The sequence below is a fragment of the Equus przewalskii genome, chromosome 22, assembly GCF_037783145.1.
Source record: "Equus przewalskii isolate Varuska chromosome 22, EquPr2, whole genome shotgun sequence".
Classification (NCBI taxonomy): Eukaryota; Metazoa; Chordata; class Mammalia; order Perissodactyla; family Equidae; genus Equus; species Equus przewalskii.
This window is the reverse complement of record NC_091852.1, coordinates 27,957,879-27,976,687: the sequence shown is the minus strand read 5'-3', so window position 1 is coordinate 27,976,687 and position 18,809 is coordinate 27,957,879. Positions and strand designations below refer to the sequence as shown.

Genomic DNA, 18,809 nt, shown 5'->3' with positions numbered 1-18,809 from the left:
CGCGTCCATTGTAAAGATAAGAAAAATAAGGCTCAGAGATGTTACATGAGCTGTCCAAGGTCTTCAAATTAGTAAGTAGAACAGCCTGGATTTTAATCAAAGGCATTTTGACTTCAGAATCTGTGTTCTCTCCACTCTGCCACACTGCTTTGCATCCACCATGGTATTCCCTTATTGTGCTTCTCACTCATAGAGGTTCCCAGTAGAGGCTCCTTAATACACCCCATTAGCTCATCCCTCTGAGGTGATATTTTATATCTAAGGTGAGGCACTACAGTTAGAGGCAGCCATTAAAAAACCCCTCAAGGTGAAGCACTTAATCTTACAGGAACCGACTGTTAGATTATAGTCTAGTGCAGTTGGGAAAAATCTTTTAACAAAAGCCTCTCTTGTAAATTTCTTGTAAATTTCACCGTGGTTTAACTGTGAGTGAGATACTGTTTTTCATCTTTTTGTTTCTTTGTCTGAAATCTCTTTGTGGTGAGAACAGTATTATTTTATGTTACCTTTTTAGTAAAGGCAGTGCCAGAAAAGCACTGAATTTTGTGTTCAGAAAATAGTTATAAGACTGTATCTGGGGTATAATTTCAAGTGTTCAAATGATATCACGCAATTATATAATACTAAATGTAAAAGCACTTTGGAACAATAAATGGCCACGTAAATGAAAGGTGTTATTATGTTAGTAGGTAAACAGTCTTTCACCTGGTATTTGATGAGCGTTCTTTTTTAAAAAAACAAAAACAGCCTAACTAATGCCACCTGATTATTCTATTATATAGTGAGTAGCATAACTATTCTTCCTTTTAATTTTTCACTCTGAAAATGCAACCATTTGACTTAAAATCCCCGACTGTGTGGGTATGTATAATGAATTTCTTAATGTGCTACATGTTCAATGCACTAAAACCTGTGATTTTCTAGGAAGTGAGATGGCTCTTCCAGTAAGTTCCAGTGAGAAAAAATAAGACTCAAGATCAAAGAGCTGAGGCACTATTTTCCCACCTTGTTTGCATACATTGATGAAATTACTGGTGGGATAATCATAAAAGGTGGATACTTTATTATCTGTGTTGTGAATTTTTAAATGGCAGTTGCAAAAGTGAATCAAGTATCAATCATTACAAAGCCTTAAAGAGGTAGTTTTGTGTTCAGCAAGTGTAGATTTCATAACTGATTCCTTTGAAGTAGACATCTCATCTCTTTGTAACTGGAATAGGTTCTGAAGAAACAAAACTTTAAGAGGTTCAGATGGGCTATAAAAAATGCTGTAATCTCCTACAGGAGAGACATGATTTATAAAGCAACGTATTTTTTATGACACATCAGTGTTTGCAACAGACCAGGTCAGTAAGTAAGAAGTTCAGATTTAAAAGGAAAGAGCAGTGACATAACTTTCCTTTACAGGTGTCATATGGCTTAAAACAACCTTTGCTAACCCATTGACTGTATCATTTTGAATGTGCACAAGTGGGGTTTATGGAACAAATGTATACCTCTTCCTTTCACGTGCAGGAGCCAGCACTTCTCTGCCAAGATGTTTTTAATGAAATAGGCACAAAGTAGTCTGTGCTGTGCATGTCTGTGCTTGACCGTGGCCTTAAACCAGTCTTGGGGGCCTCGGTGAAACTACGTCTCTGCCATCAGATACTCACCTTAAGAAGAGGCAGTAAAGTATAGCGGTTAACAGCATGGTTTGTGGGTGTTAGACAAACCTGGGTTCGAAAGCCACTTCTCCCATATGCTAGACTGGCATGACCTCAGGTTAGTCACTTAACATTTCTGCACCTCAGTTAACTCATGTGTAAAATGGGGATAATAAAGCCATCTCAGTGGATTATACACTTTAAGTGTTCAACCAAGTGTCTTGTGCATAGTAAGTAATCAGATAAGGCTTGATATTATTTTTTAGGTACTTACAAAGCATTTATTGAATAACTACTATGCACAGACCAAGTATAGAAGTGTTGTTTGTGTGTGTATATCTTCAAGTAATGAAACACACCCCCACACCGCCTCTGCATTATATGAAAATGTATAATTAGAGTTTTTAAGCAGTTTCTAACCACTAGCACATTAGCAAACAACAAACACTATTGCACGGTGCAGAGTTTGTTTACTTGGCAAAATGTAGATAATGCAGCTGCTTCATACAACAGTCAAACCAGGGGATGTGCTGATTGCAGAGTAAATTGAGCCCTGGGACTATCTTTAGCTAAAATGTGACATCATTTTAAAACTTGCATTATTTGAATCATTTTTTAAACAAGTTTTAAATAAGTTTGTTTAGTTATTTAAGAAAGCCCAGGCAATCCAGTAAATGCCTCTCACCCTTTCTGCTTGCATCTAATCAATTAGAACTTAAAAAGAAAAGGTCACAAAGTGACTAATTTCAAAATCCATAACATCTACATCATGCCACGGCTATCTGGGTCAAAATATATGTCCCGGAACATAATAACCATATGCTATAAAATATAATTGATATAACAGTATAAGCCAATAGGGTGAGCCTTCATTCTCTCCACAGACATTAGCATTATGAAAGAGTTCCCTATGGCAATTACATAGTGAAATACCATTATGCATATCTTTCCATGTATAGTTATGACTGTGTCTATATGACACTGAACATCTGCATGAAAATCAAAAGTTCAATCAACTCTCCAGATGTCCCCCAATATCAACGTGTTTGGCTTATGGACAAACCAGCTGGACTTTCGTTTTTCATTTCATTTTCTTCCCAGATGTTGTTCTCTTGCAGACACAACCTTGTTTGGAGTTCTTTCCTACCACTTGCTTCTGGGATTATAACTGAATTATTGGAAAAAAAAGGGTGACTATATAAACATATTTCTCTTATGTAGAAGGGAGGCTGTTAGTTACACATCGTTAGCGGTCAAGACAGCAGCCATGAACAACGTAGGAGACAGAGCATGGAAGTTATTTGATTCAAGAAATAAAATCTTAAAAAAAAAAAGAAACAAAATCTTCGTGCTTATGGTTACAGAAAGTATGTGATCTGAGATTGGTGATTTCAGGATTTTTAAAGATTGAGGCAGTGTGGTATAGTGGAAAGACACGGGCTGGGCATCAGGAAAATTTGGGCATGAGTTCAGATTCTGTCCTTGACTTGTGACATTGTGATCCTTGGTTTCCTCTAAGGTGACCAACCACTCCAGTTTGCCTGGGACTCCCTCAGTTTTAGCACTAAAGTCCCATGCCTGGGCAACCCCTTAGTCCCAGGAAAATAGGTCGTTGGTCATCTTACTCCTCACCTGTAAGTTGACGGTAATTATAACTTCCTCACAGAGCTGCAGACTGGTGAATAAGTAAAGCATCTAGCACTGTCAAGAAGTACAGGGTCCCCAAATGGGAACTATTATCATCATTATCAATCTCATCCACATTTCCTATTCTGTTTCCTCTCAGAGCACAGCCTTGTCTGTTTCCATTTTATTCGACACAATCAACACTTCACTTGCACTATGATAGTCACTCTAATTGATCCCATCTCTTTGTCAAAGGCACTTCCATTTCTACTCTGTATTCTCCAGCATTGATTCAGTGGTCATGAACTTTACATCGTCCTCCCTGGAATCCAAGAGAGAACTTTTTGTTTCCTCCAGGAAGCCCTGATTTGCTACTATAGTTCAGATGTACATTGTGGAAACTTAAGTGCCCACAGAGAGCCTGACACACAGCCGACCCTCAACAGATACTTGTTAAAAAAAAAATGATGCATGAATGAAAAATAGATAAATACACATTGAGCTATGGCAAATCAGTGTTGTGAACAGTAAATTGCAGCTCTTCTCTACAAACTCATCTTTTCTGTCATGGATTTCACTTTACTTACTGCAGAAACATTGCTTACTATCTTTCAGGAATCAAACAAGTATATTTTCTTTCCAGAACCTTCAATGTACCTATTGATGTTTACCAAGTGACCAGTCTAGTCTGCTCCCTCCTGTTCTCTGGGCTCAGATTGCTTTTTGGGTTTCAAGCCTCTGGTTGCTCTCCTGATGTGTTGAGACCTCCAGAGGCTGTTTCTAGCCTCATTACTTGGTCCAGCTCTAAACTCAGAGTACCTTCTCTTGAATTTTTCAGATTCCTCTCTTCATTTCACTTTATTCTAGCCTCTGGGTTACTCATTTTCCTATGCCTTCCACTTCACCTAGCCCAGCCCCTGCTTCCTGCCCTCGCAATGCCTGCAGTCTCAGAGGCTAGACATAAATATCAACAGGAGATCAAGCTACATCTTTTTCCTTTTCTGTCCTGCAACTCAGGACCCACTTTCTCCAGGCACCTTTTCCTGCTGAGTCTCACCCAATGTCTAACCTACCATGACCCTGTCAGCCCAGCCATCCTCTCAGAGTGTGGGCTGCCAAAATCAGATAGCCTAGATTTGGAATAACAACTCTGCCATTTACTATTGCATGGTGTTAAATGAATGTTTTCACTTCTCTAAGCCTCGATTGCACCCTTGATAAAATGAGGATAAGAATTGTACTTGTGATAAAAGGAAATAGTAATTATGGACATCAACTGAGGTAAGATATATAAAGTTTGGGGTAGAATAGACAATTCACTCACTCTGATTCGTCTTAATATTCCTATCATTTCTAAGATTGCCTACTAACTGTTCTTAAAATTCTGTGGAAGAAAATAATTGTGAGAATCCTTGAATACGTGTCTTCAAGTACTTCGTGCTGCCTGATATCCATTACTGGACTGACTTTAGAAGCTATAGAACCCTAGTCTATTAGGAAAGATTTGTATTTGAGATGGACTTAGGACCAAAACATTTAGGTTCCCCAAGTTACTTTAAAAGTGAACATACCAGACTTAAATAAAAGAAACTCCCCAGTGGGGACTTTTCAGAACCACAGGGGAGAAAAAGGAGAGCTTACACTCCTGACCTCTCACCTTAGCATTTTTCTTCCTTCTATTTTCAAGCAGTGAATAATCAACATGTCAGAGTTCATTTAGATCTAAATCCAATTAAGTCTGACCTTAGGGATAGTTACTCATAGCTCTCAGCAGGTGTGTGCTAGGAAGAAAGCATCATCTGTGCCCTTTGTTCAATTTTTAAATTACCCAAGTTTATGGTCCTGGCCGATTAAACGTACAAACACCACCCATTGAATATCAAAGGAGAACAGCTGCTGATTGAAATGTCTAGGCATTTGTGCTGGAAAAGATTTTAGGAAATCACCTCTCTCTATTTATTCTGCGTGGAACAAATCTGAGAGTTGAAACTTTTCTACAACTATCATCTGAATTCTTACACTAGTTGTTGGACCACGGGTAATATTACTTAACCATCAGGCCCCTTGGTCTCATGATCTGTGAAGGGCTCTGCAAGGTTGCTGCCAAAATTAGAATTAGTGCATGTAATTTGAGTGGCATAATACCTGACACACAGTAGGTGCTCAGTTAGTGGTATTCATTATTAATAATTGGTATTATTAAAGCATTACTAGGAATTTCAAACATCTAGTCATTATTCACTGTAGGAAAAAGGTGTGTGTGTGTGTGTGTGTATGACTTCAGTCAATTCTCACATTTATCTTCCATTAATAGTGTCCATTATTTTAGATTGGCTTCAGAAATCACACTCTAAAATATCTTAATTACTGTCCCTCACAATTCTTGCAGCATGGTTTTTGATGGGCACGGAAGGAGAAAGGTGCCGCAGAGGTGGGTACCTAAGAAGATTCCAGTACTCTGCTAGGTGCTTTTCATATATTTTCCCATCTATTTCTCACAACTTCCCCATATAGTGTTATTATTTCCAGTATTCAGAAGAAACAGACACAGATATAATTAAGAGCACAGATTCAAACTAGGTCTAAATAACTCTAAATCACTTTCTACTTCTTGGGGGCCAGAAGATCTGGTTTCTGGTCTCAGTTTTGCCCCTAAATAATTGTGTTCTTGAACAAATTACCTCACCACTCTGATCAGTAATTTTTTAATCCATAAAACAAAGGGGTTGGATTAGACCATTTTTAAGATCCTTTCCAGAACTACAAGTTTAAGATGAGATACTATAAATCTAAAAATAAATCTAATCAAGGAGAAGTAAAATCAAAGGGCCACCTCTTTGTTTTTAGCCAATGAGTCAACAAATACTTCTTACAGTGTTCATCCTTCTTGATACTGTCGAGAGAAGAAGAAGCAAAAACAGAAGAACTCAATGGTCCTTGCCCTAATGTGCTTTTTTCTGACCGCTTTTTATTGCACTTTGGTTGACCTCTGAGGCATGATCCTCTGGATAATGGGGCTCTCCTCTTCCTCTCTTATTTTTCTATCAGCCTGCTTAATGATAGTCAACCCAATCCCATCCTCTCGACATAACTTGGATCATGGTGAGAAAGCTGAATGGTGCCTTGCTTCTCCTTTCCCTGTTCTTCTGAGTAAGAAGACAGGAAGGAGTCTCTTAAGAGTCCAGGAGAATGTCTAGAAAGGGAACTGAGGCTTTCTTTCCATGAGAGAAATGACTAGAACGACTGAGAAAACTATGGCTGGCTGAGTCTTTAATTCTCTGTGAATTTACTCCTTTTTTCCACCATTTCTTCCTTACTCTGGTCAATTCTATTAATCCTTGACATCTGGGTCCTGGAAGCTTTTTTACACTCATTGCCCAATGCCTCCACCCTTTAGTCTTTCTGCTATGCTGCGTTCTCACCCTTTTAGTAAAGCACATACATTGTGCTTAGTTGTCTACGTACCTAACTTTTATTTAAATTTACACCACTGTAAATACATCAATACACTGTGATGTATACGACAGCTCCTTCATTGTCGTGTACTGAAAGAACTGTGTATCTACATCATAAACATTTGCAGAAACCTTGTAGAACGAAAGTGTTCTCATGTTTGAGAGGAACTATGTGCCTAGTTTTGATAAAGCCTGATGTATCTGGCCTAACCAAATAGATATACTAGCAGTCAGTACTTTACCTTACAAAAGTAGTTATGGAGAACTTTAAGACCAAACTACCCGGGGCTGGCCGGGTGGTGCAGTGGTTAAGTTTGCATGTTCCGTTTTGGCAGCCCAGGGTTTGCTAGTTCAGATCCTAGGTGTGGACATGGCACCACGTGGCAAGCCATGCTATGGTGGGCGTCCCACATATAAAGTAGAGGAAGATGGGCACAGATGTTAGCTCAGAGCCAGGCTTCCTCAGCAAAAAGAGGAGGATTGGCAGCAGATGTTAGCTCAGGGCTAATCTTCCTCAACAACAACAACAAAAAAGACCAAACTGTCCTATTGAATTTTAATATGAATTTATACAGATTTGTATGATATGCAACTTTTTCAGGTATAATCTCTCTCACTTGACTCTTAGCTCTGTGAGAGCAGGGAACATATTTGACTTCTTTTCCATTTCACCCCCAATGCCTGGTATACAATAAGAGCTTAATAAATGCTATTGAACGAATGAGTAAATGTGAGAAGGAATGAACAATTACAACTATTATTTTAAATGAAGGAGCACAGTGTGTTTCCAATCCCTGCTGCATATCAGAAATGACCTTAGAAATATTATTATAGGCTAATGACACAAAATATATTAAAATATCTTAATTCTCTTTTATTGTATTTGCATAAATTTATTGTTATATACGCGAATAATCGTTCTTGTTAATGCTCTAGGATGAGGAACAGCAGGCATGAGTTGATGGAGAGAAGTGCAGGGTACCTGGACCATTTGCTCGTTTCTGTCTTTGCGGTAATAACATTACTCCTAATATGCACCCTCAGATTAAACAGGAATAGTTAGCTCTGAGCAGTTAGAAGTTTGCTCAATAAAAATAATGACATTAAAAGCAGTCAGTAGAAGTTGATTGTGTCCTGTGCTGCATCATCATCTTTGTGAAAGAATAAAGGCAGAAGCAGGTGGCTGGTGATTTCCACAGATAACCCTGAATGGGGGGATGAGCCAGGCCTAGAAGTGAAGCCTCACTCAGGAGAAAACAACTTGGGGATCTAAAATCTCTCCTTATCTCTCAAGCAGTTGCCATGAATATGCTGTTTATTCAGCGATTATCAATGTGGCTACCATCCAAGCTTCTATCAAACATCACCGGGGGAAGATACTGAGGGGCTGCTCAGGGGTACGACTGAGAAAAACGACCATCTTAGTTTCCCTACAGTTTGGCTTCTTTTCACCCAGGATCCCCCCGGCTTTATTTGTAAGGCTACATTCCAGACCCCACAGCAAACACACGGTGTATTTTCTCTGTAAACAGTGTTAAAAGTGGAGGGTGGAAAATGTTTGCTTTGAAAATTCTTACTTAAGCAGTGAGACCAAAAAGGTTCACTCTCTGTCAATAGGTTTCTCATCCTCGGATTTGGAAGGCTCACTCTTCTCTCATTACACATTTTCCTGTGTCTGGAACCACGTGAGGGGTGTTTGGAGCATGCTCCAAAAAGGGATGCCCAGAGCCTTGGCTTCTCCATTTGATCCAGCCTCTCTCCATCTCTGTCTCTATGAGTAAAGTTGAAGAAAAGTCTAATGAACTTTAATCCTGGAAGGTTGTCATGCCAAATTAAAAGAACTTAGCAGGAACTCTAAGATATAGGATCCTATTTTAAATCATTGAAATTAAAGAATATTCTCCCCCTAGAAAAGTTTAGAATCTTTTAATAAATTTAGAATTCACAAGTGGGCTAGCAATGTTGTAAATATAAAAAGACATCTAAAACTAAAATAATAATCAGGGCTGACTGCCACTGGCTAGTGAGCTCCATGACAATGGACCAGTGATCCAATTGGGTCTGTTTTTGCTCAGCTTGCACCTTTAGTATTTTGCAGAGTGTCAGGCACACAATGGGCTCTCAGTAAATATTTGAGTAAATGAATGAAAGAAGGTACAAATGAATGAATAAATGAATGCAGGAATATAGAGCCAAGCCTATTGGGCCCAATCACATTGTTTGTTCACTACTCATACCCCATCCACACCCAGAACTTTTATTTATTGTAAAACCAGGGAACAGGCACATCCAGGACAGCTTTGAAGGGCATCCCTCATCTCTTCCATCCACCTATCTCATGGCTAACAGCTCTTATTTACCTGAGCTCATAATGAGTCCAGAAAAGGATAGCAATTCCTGTAGATACAGGCCTCTCTCTGGAATGCAGAAGAGTGCGTTGTTTTAAGGAAATCTGAAGGCATGAACCTGAGGCCTCCTACTCCATCCTTGCCCAGGATAAAGGACTTGTTCCACACCAAAAAAACAGAAAAAGTTCACATAAGTGACCAGGGGAGCCTCATAAACACAGAAGTACAACTAACAGTGGCCCAGAAAAGCTGTAGGATTGGCATCTACCCAGAGTCCCCCAACGGCACAGATGTGGCTTGTTATGTACCCTAAAAGGGATGACAAGGTGCAGAGAATTAAGTGAGTAGAGTAGTGAACCAAATCACTTCTGTTTTCTTCTTAAGTATTTATAAAGCTCCCTTACCTAGTTTTCTTCTTCCATCTTTGCTCTCCATCATTCCTTGTTCTGGTCCCACACACTGGCCCTGTGTCTTTTCACTTGTTGGGATGGTTACACAGGCAGCTGAGAACACAATAGGTACAGGAGTCATTTTATTTCTCTCCAAGTATTGTCTGTGCCTGGAACGAAGAGCTGCTCAGAAAGACAAAGTGTGGACCAATTCCACCGCTCTCCAATCTCATACAAATTATCCAGCTATCGGGAACAATAAGACACAGTGTTTCATAAAGTTCCTTCAGATGGCTTCCTGAGAAATACGTAATATCTGATAGTGTAAGCTACGTATTATCTTCAAGTATGATTAATATACATATTACTTTCAGTGACTGTAAAGCACTAAACACACATTCTTCATTCAAGGATCTCTGGTCAATCTTCAAAGCCAATCACAGAAACTGTATACTGGTGGGTATCGGTACAACTTCCCTTAAGATGATGAGTACAACAACTAAGGAGGGATTTGACCCTGTTGCTGTGCCATTTCAAGTGGATCATGTGCAACACTTTCATAGAGTTATGTCAGCAGACATCTTTATTTCCACCCAACATCCTTCATAGGCTTCATTTTTAAGTCAGAACTGGATTATCTGAGAAGAGGTGGAGACACTTGTTTGTAGTGTTTAAATGCTAAAGAGGCAAAGGACAAATGATGACCTCCGGAAACTTTGTCTAGTGGCCTGTCTCCTTTGTGAATGTAAAATGTCACTGAGGGTTATCGTTCTTAGCAAATGTTGCTGGAAAAAAATGTCAAGTTTAACTGAGATCTGAAAGTTCTTTTGCAGTTTTTTCCTGATAAACTTCCATCATTTTGTAAGTGGATGCAAATGTGAAATTTTATAATTTGACCTATCGTCAGAAAAATAGTCATCAAAAATACCAAAATAACAAAAGATAATTTGCTTCTTAAATTATGTAAATCTATTTAGATATTAACTTAATAAGCTAATTTATTGTTGCTCTGAAGTCCTTTATAATAGGAGAAATAAACTGCCAGTGTAAAAGCTTCAGTGTCAATGTCGGATGAAATTCTAAAAATGAGATGTTTACCCGCTCAGGTAGATTACCCGATATTCCAACGAACTGTTAATTCGACATAGAAGTTAACCTGGGTTATTCATGTTTGATTTCTTGGAACAAGGCCCAGATTATGTTTTTTCTTCTAATTTGTCTAAGACAAATTATTAAAATGTGAAGCAGAATGCTAAAGGAAAGGGACTTCAAGAAGGACACATTTGAAAGGACACATTTAAAACACAATCTACTTTGGCCACATATCAGGCCGTGATCTTGAACTCTGTAACATTTCACGATGTATGCAAACATACCCTGTATCTTTCATTCAAATATTTAAAAGTAGTCTTTGTTTGCAAAGGGTACCATGTCACTCAGTAAAACTTTACCGCAGTCCTTAAAGAATACCAAATGTGCCGAGTTATTTTTGCAAGTAAATCTCACAGATTCAAATGGTCAGAGTGTTTTAACTTGGAATTATAAACCAATGAATTCTTCCTGACTAGGTTTCTGCCAGGAGCAAATAATGAGACCTTTAACCAGGAAATGACAAAGCTCCAAATTCTTCTGAGGATATTGCAGTAAAGTGATTATTCGGTAATATTAGATTGCATGAGCATTACAAAGGAGGTTTAGAGGCATAAGGAGTTCTCAGGACTCAAAAGATTTTTCCCACACAAAACCAGGTAGAACATGGGCTTTTCATCAACTCATTTGGTTTGATGACTAGTCCCTGCTATACACCTCTAGAGTATTGTTAATAAAACTAGTGAATTTTTTCAGCTATGTCTTATGAGTTATTTAAATAACACATACATGTACACTCACATACTCACATAGGCTCTCTTGATTTAGGTTAACCAACAAAAATGTTACTTAGACAATAAGGACACATTATCTCAGCGGAAATCGAGGGATGGGACTTCAGGATTGGTTAATTTGGTGGCTCAGCATCACAAGGTATCTGCAGTTTTTTCCCATCTTTCCACATGTTTCACCAGAACTGTAGACAGTGGGTATATTTTTCCTCCTTTTACAAGGAGACTGGGGCTCAGAGAGTTTAAGGCACATGCACAAAGTCACTCAGTAGGGGCTGAGCCAGGATATCAGACCACTCTGAGTCTAGAGCCTGTTCTTCTAATCACATTAAAATCATGAAATACGTTATTACAGATGTTAAGCATTATCTAAGGAAATGAGGTCATGCGTGTCATTAAACATAATAATATATGTGAGCATCCATATTACTAGATTTGCTTATTTCATAACCGTCAACTCCCTGTACCTGCTACACACTTTTGGAAATACATTTGGAGATGCTCACCTTATACTTGCAATTGAGTTGTCAATTATTGTAACATCTTAGAGATAATAATATGAACTGTGTCATGAAGGAACCAAATAAAGAGTTCCTGAAGTCATTCTGGAGTCTTCAGTTAAGTTTATTGTGATTATACTAGAACTTTCAGGGAACTTTATCACCATCACTAGAAAAAGCCACACAGATGAACAGTTATGTTATCATAATTAACTTTAACACATTTGGTGATTGGCAGTCTATTGTTTCATTTAATCATCCCCAAAACTTAAGATGTTTTATTTTTCCCCATTTTAATCTCCATTTTTTCTCCATTTCACAAATGGGTATCCCTCGTCAGCGTGTCCATGTATGGCTGTGTAGAACAGGGACTGAGCAAGTGTACGTCATGGCGCTAAATCTTCCATTTCTTCCCCACGCCACCCTGGCTCTGCCTAAAGGAATCCCCTCACCATCCACTAGAAAAACGTCCTTCATTTTCCTGTTTTGAAATTTTCGTTAGAATCACCAACTTAGGTCAGAACAAATATCTAGACATTATATCCTAAAAGTTTATTAAACATTTCCTAGGAGACAGGCTCTGCGTGGCAGTTTCAAGTACAAGATTTTATGTCGTCTGTGCAATAACTCTGTGAAAGAAATACCATTATCTCTGTTTTACAGATAAAGAAACAAGTACTCTGGGGATTTTAACAGCTCACCCTGTGACACACAGCTATTAACACAGTTAGGGATTATGGTTTCTCATCTCCAGTGTAATTTCCACTATGATAAATTAAGGGAGAGGTCAGATTCATTAGGAGAACCAGGCAAACAAGTGGTTGGCTGGCCAGAAGAACTGAGGGCATTGGGGGCGAGGTAGGGAGTGTGAGGCCTAGAGTGGAAAGAAGGGGCAGTAGTGAGAAGGCCAATGACAGACCTTTCTGTTCCTACTCATCTGTTTTTTCCAAGACTCAGACTCTGCAGCTAGGCCACTTTCCTATTTATCCCAAGTCCATTTGGGGAAACCCAAATTGCGAAATTACAAAAATAAGTTTGTTCAACTGTCATCACACATTACGAGCATCCATAGGCAACAAAGAACTTCCCGCTCTATATTGGTTTGATAAGGAAGAAATAATATCTGGAGTTTGTAAGAATACCTTGAAGGTTTTGTATTTGGCAGGATGACCAACCACCTGTAAGTCACAGGCAAGTCACTGAACCACTCAGTCACTGGTTTCATCAACCATTAAATGGGGTTGTAAAATGGGAACATTATTAATAGGTTGGGAATTGTTATTCATTCACATGTGGAGACAATGCAGAAATGCCCAAGGGAAATAAATGTTATATTATCTTATTAAAATTTTACCCTAAGTTTGAAAGTGGTGCACTAAGAGAACTCAAAATCTAGACAAGGTGTAGCTTTGCTCCTCAAAGCCTAGAAGGACATGGAGGCCCTGCCCAGTATGATAAAGAACCCAGTGTTACGTTTTAATGACTAGGTGTAGGCACATAATCTAGAAAATGGTGCACAAACATGTTTTACTATTCACATGGGGTAGCCTGTCAGTTCATATGAAGTCTACCACTGATGGACATTAGGAGATTATTCTGTTTCCTGCCTCCTTCTCTTCTTTATTTCTTGTCACTCATATTTCTCTGCAAGTTTGTAGACTCATATGCCAGAGACCAACAAGACCTGGTCCCCTGTTCCTTCTGTTTTTTAGAATAAACCTTCTATATAATGAAGAACCCCTCCTTTTGTTACTACTGATTGAAGATCATAGTATAATTTCCAGGCCTCATTAAGATGAAATAGATGAGAATGAAGAGGAAAGAAAAAAAATTAAAGACACAGAGAATACCATTCATTCATCACTCATGCATTCGTTCAAAAGTCAATACATATTTGTAATTGACTTGTTATATGCCAGGCACCATCCTAGGATCTAGGGTGGGGATATACAGGAAATCAACCCTGTTCAATGTCTACCCTCAGGGAACTTAGATTCTTGTGTGGAAAAAGAAATAGTAAACAAAGATAAAAACAGCCAGATATAACATGACAGCTGGCAATAATGACTCAGAAGAAAAATTAAGCAGAGAAATGGGACAGAGATGATGAGGGTGGTGGCATTTTAGGGCAGGGTTTCAGGGAGCATGGCCATGTATATAAAGATGCTTTCATCTTTGAAGAGTTGGGGATTGTGCGAGATATAAGATGAATAAGACCTGGTCGCTGCCCTCCAGGAGCCCACAGCTCAGTGGAGAATCTCGCCACCTGCTCCATTAGGCAGACAGATTAGAAGTCTCAGGGCATATTGCAGCAGTAACATTGCACACAGTGACCAATCTGAACAGATTGTAAGTATTCCAAAACTCACAGTGGTTTCCATAAAATAATTCTCACTTCAAGTAAACATTTTCAGTTGGTGAGTAACTCTATTTTCCACCGACAGCACTCATATTTTGAGGGCTTCCTTAATGCAACGATGGCTTGTTTTTCTGATTAGTTGCCAGGGATTGTTTGGGTCCTTATTGAAATGTACTTGCTTAACTCCTCCAAAGCAACTTGGCTGGTGTCTTGTTGTACTGGCAAATGCTGCCTCCTGTACTGAAAAATTTGTTCTTTCTGAAAAATTTGGACTGTCCTTGGATGGTTTTCATGAAAATTAAAGATAAAAAAGAAAGAATTATAGATTTTGTTTAAAGCCAGTGATGAAGAACAGAACTTTGTATCCACAAGATTTACATAAATGTAGGTCACATCCTGGACCTTGTGCCATTTTATCCTCGTTCTCTCATGCTTTGTGCAGATACCTGGCTCAAAATTTCCTGATTCATCAAGAAGACGGAGAAAAGTATAATTATGGTCAAAATACTGGCTTGTAGAAACAAGCTGCTTTTCTGTATTGTGTTTTTAATACAGCCTCCATATCCCGAGCTTTACAAAGGTTGTAATAATATAAGATTGTTAAACAGAAAACTCAATCATGTGAGAGAACAACATGAAGCAGAAAAGTCTTTGTTTTCTCGAGGACAAAGCCTTTTTGATAGGGGCTGCGAGATCATATCACACACAGTTGTTCCCGAGTCAGGGAGATGGTCTTGCTGATCTCTCTGCTAGAACAGAAGGTGATAATCCACTTACTCTGCAGGCTCCATGTTGGAACCTTCTTCCTCTCCACATACTCACTGTCACATTCCTCACCCTTCCCCACAGTTAGAAGACCCAGGAGAGGAAATTATTTTGGCTAGGCTGAGACATAAGCACAGGTGGTACCACTTGTTATAAACTTTTCAGTTTTTGTTGGGGCTCTGAGCCGACTTTATAGTGGTTTGTTCTGTCAGAGAAACGGAAGTAAGAGCTTTTGGCCCTCGCTGTTGATCGATTGCACGGCTGCTGACTTCCACGGGCTGCCATCTTGCAGAGGGTACATTTCTTCTCAGTGGTACCCCAGCACTGCGGTGCCAGCCTGAATCACAGCCAAAGAGCCTTATTTCCTTACTACTCCAAACAGTGCATTTGGGCACTTCTGCCTATGCTGTGTTGGAGAGATTCCGCACGAAAATTTGAATTTTGTTGAGCTATTCCTTTTTTTGCTGTACCAAGGTAAAAGTGAATTTGTCATAAATTCTATCTTTTTCCTACACATTGGAGTCCTTCCCATTGGTAAAGTTTTCACTCTTATCATGGCCTCATTCTAGCAGCTCTACTGCTGTGATCGTGTCAGCTTTAGGGTAAATGACAGACAGAAATTTTGCTATCAAAGTTGCTTTCAAAGGCCATGGAAAGTCAATCACTGGATTAGATCAAGAACTTAGTTCTAAATATAAATGCTTTCTCAGCACTTGCAAATAATAAATTCTACCGAAGTTTAACCCTACCCTAAAGTTCCATGTAGGAACTCTGCTCCTCCCTCCTTCTGTTTTCTAAGGAAGTCACCCAAGGTGAGATGTACTCCAGTGAATCTTAAGTAGCTGATTCTGTGGGTTATTTGTATGTCCTACATTTCTTTGGTACGAGCTGCTAACATAAAACTTCCATTTTCAGCTCTGTGAACTTTGATTCACAGAATATACTGAAACTAAATCACTTCTCAGGTTGGCCTTCCAAAATGGGAAGGGTGTCCAGTTGTTGGTGGGTTTGGCTTAGGTTATGCAGTTTATTTGTTTGGGTTATATGTTTTGAATATGTGCCCAGGGCTTTTAAAAAGAGTGATGGGAACATTTGTATAAATGGAATTGAAAGCAAGGGAGCAGGCATTGTCAACATTCTAATTATGGACGTGGCAACGTGTGTGTTATTTGAGAGTTTAAAGGGTAGAAGACAAAATAGAGGGAAAGGAGGAGGAAACTAGTGGTCTCAAATAGGATGGCTGCCTTTTCTTCTTAGCAGGCAGGAAGTAAAAAGCATAAAGTTCTCCCACCTTTTTGGATAACCAAACATAGGGCAAACTGCCTTGTGTCCTTTTTCCCAATATCCTTTTCACTTAGAGGCATCACTGGGACACAGGGTAAGGTTCTGAGGCAGCGAGAGTGGTCACTGATGTCAGGTGATCTGAGTATATCCACATCCTCTCCTCCCGTAATATTCCCTTCAAGGCCAAAAGGGCCAGCATGTCATGTGGTGTGGAACTCCAGAGAGAAATTGAGTGTTGTGTGTGTGTGCGTATGTTCACCTTGGGTCTTATGGCTTTTTATTGCCCAAGAGGAAAAGTGCCAAACTCTTTGGAACCTCTCTTCTTTTGACATACAAATTTCCCAGAAACTATAACCATAATAGCTGGAGGGCTGTTAAACAAGAGGGTATTACTAAGGTTGGGGTGGTGAACCAAAAGAATTTGGAAAGTTTGAGAAACGAGAGGATGGGGGTGGTGACACACACTTTCTTTTCCTTTAATTTTTGAGGGTGTTTTTCCCCTTGCATCTTCGTTTCCAGTCAAGTGTATTTCTTTCCAGACATAAAATCAAAATCCTCTTCTCTCCAGTCTGCATGGCTTAGGAGTAATTATAAGGTAAAAATAACATTGTCTCCTCCCGTGAAATGTGTAGTCTTATTCTAAAGAAGGTTTTATTGAGGGGTCTATTTGACTTTTTCCCCCAGAGTTATATATGAGATGGTATTTCTCAGGTAGCTATTATGTTGTTTTAATATAATTTGGGGAGGGGGATAGCTAGCTGAGAGCATATCTTTTACTTTTAAGGCTTTTTTAAAACTGATGGAGAAAGACATACACCAACACAAATAGCTCACGGCCGATTCTCTCTCTGACTATAACAGCTAGAAGTTGTGGGTTCCCAAATAGAAGGCTGAAGCCCACTGAAATGTCCCAGCAGGCCCTGGGTTTGCACTACAATGTCCAGTAAACTTCATGTAATTACAGCTGCTGGCTTAAGGAGGCCTGTGGTCGCTACAGGCTGTTAAGACCTCAGTTATGGCCAGAAGGGCAGTGGGTAGGATTCAAGCCCTGCCACCAGTGCCAGAAGCCGGGGCTTCCTTCATAGCAGGGACAACTGCTAGACTAAGCCAGCTGTGCAGAGCAGAATTAAAAAGCTTGCCGATCTAAGGGAAATAGTGCCACCTGTGATTTTTTTTTTCTTTTAAAAATTATGGAGGAAAGAAAGAGGCAAATCCTAGAAGAAGGCAGCTAGCCTCTTAGGAAATACCAGAATCTGCTCAGCTATACTGGGTTATTATCCTAGGAACAATATAACAAATCAATGAATTTGAATTGAGTTATGACGGTGGTTTTCAAAATTACCTGAAAAGGCTGCCAAAAATTCTGATTCCCAGAAACCACCCCAGAGGTTCTGATTCAGAGCGTCTAGTGTCCGGGTCATCTGTAAAATGGGTGTTTTACCATCCACAAAATTATTAAGAGCCTTAGAAAGATGGGTCTCTTAAAATTCTCTGTGAACCGCAATGTGCCACATAAATCTTAACATTTAACTAATATGGTGTTCACAGTCTTCCTTGCATGTGTTAGATCCTGTGCTGGGAACTCTCAGAGAAATGAAAGAAGTCTGCTGTAGTTACGTACTTTGTGTAGTTGATAGTTTTCTATTATTAGGGTTCACCAAGAATGCTTCCCTCTCAAGAAAATACATTGCTCAAGCCAAAATTTGTGAGCAGCACTTTCTCTCTCAGAAGTAGTAGTTTTGTTGTTCCTGGTTTAATCTGAAAGTAACACATGAGCATCAAGACTTAATTCCAAATTGTTTCCAAGGAGGGGGTTTCAACCTTTCTGATCCTTTCTTTCTTTGTTTTAATCACAGATTTATTGGGGGGGGTGGAATGGCTGGAATTTAGGCTAATTTGACGGCATTGCTTCCTATTTTAATTGAACTGCAGGGAATGGAAATCATTAGGGGATGTGTGTATTGTATTTGGACGAAAGAGTTTTGCTCAATATGTGTGCCTTGTTCACAGCATACATTCTTAGAATGACTTAACAGTGCATAGTTGACATACCTCACACACAGCAGAGGCCTGAATGAATGAGCAGTGGGATGAATGGGCATCCAGGAAAACTAAGTAACAAGAAATGCTAAAAATACCACGCCAGTATACAAAATTTGGGCTGGGTTTCATTTGTAGTTACTACTTAAAAATGGACTCCAGTCAAAGGGTCATTTCCTTTTCACTTATAAAATAAAAGCACTTTCACAAAGAATCCTAGAGCTGGAAAATACTTTAGAAATAATCGAGTCTAGTGATTTTCAAGCTGTGCTTCCTAGAGCTGTAAAACAAGGTTACCCCACTTTGACTAAATATTTGAACCATTTGGGAAGATTTTTAAAAAATATGCTAGAGCCCCACTCTTAAAGAATCCCATTCATGTGAGTGGGGCCTAGGCAAATGTTTTACAGGTGATTCTAGCTGGAGTTCTGAACCACCATTTCAAGGATTTGGCAGTCCAAACATTTGGACTGGTGATCTGATAAATGCTAGTATACTCCCTGGGGAAAATAGGAGA

The 18,809-nt window shown here is 39.3% G+C and overlaps 1 protein-coding gene across 44 annotated transcripts in view; it reads left to right on the top strand.

Moving 5' to 3' along the window:
- Positions 1-18,809, top strand: part of PTPRD (protein tyrosine phosphatase receptor type D) — a 2,079,533-nt gene that overhangs the window by 1,560,390 nt on the left and 500,334 nt on the right. The window lies entirely within an intron of this gene.